This window comes from Gymnoscopelus microlampas (assembly GCF_963454915.1).
Source record: "Gymnoscopelus microlampas genome assembly, chromosome: 5".
NCBI lineage: Eukaryota > Metazoa > Chordata > Actinopteri > Myctophiformes > Myctophidae > Gymnoscopelus > Gymnoscopelus microlampas.
In genome coordinates this window covers 45,487,115-45,488,004 of record NC_139942.1, presented here as the reverse complement: position 1 = coordinate 45,488,004, position 890 = coordinate 45,487,115, and positions in this window count along the sequence as shown.

Genomic DNA, 890 nt, shown 5'->3' with positions numbered 1-890 from the left:
CACCACTGCCCTTGTTGATATGCAGCCATTTTGTGAACTGTCGATGGTCGCTAGCTGTTTCACGCTCTGTGATTTGATTCCTTTGCATCAGGTTTATCCCCAGAGAATTATACCATAACCTCCGCAGCAACCGTGTTTGGTGGCCACGTTTCCCCCATGTTTGACATGTTGAGTTCCTTCCACCGCGAGTTCACTCATGGTGACAGTTCAGCTCTCAGGTGGCTATGTAGCTTGCACTGATTGGTCACTGCCATATATCAGCAATAGGATTTTAAGCATTTGTATTTAGTTGTGAGTGTATTTACACTTACAGTACTTATTGGTGTAATTACAGTACATATGTAGTAGCTGTGAGCTGAAGGGTTTTGTCTATGGAGTCGTTTTCAATACACAAGATTGCGATTTTCAATAGGTTGTCGATAAATGGAATGGATCTCTATTCAGGGCATATGGATTTTTAAGAAACTGCAAGTTTTAATGTCACCCCAAAGATCATTATGCATGTTCGCCATGTCTAAAGATTGGCCTGCTCTGACTATTAGCCCTTCACCACCATAAATATAAGTCTTAAAATATGACCACATGGCAATTGAAGTACTTTTACTCATGCATTTTGGAGAATTTCATTCATGAAATCTTTGTATGGAAAAGTATTCAACTTCATTAATTAATTACATTTAATTAAATTTAAGTTAGTTGACAATGCAATAGATTGAGCAGCTCTGTGTGTTTATATGGCTTGGGGATGATTGAGAACAGTACTGAGTGCCCTGAATAAACTGTCTGGATCATGGACAGAGACAGACACCATGGACACACAGCTCACTTGCCCACAGTTCATAATTTAGTATGCCTGCCATGCAATTGCAAGTTCTTCCGTCAAAATAACG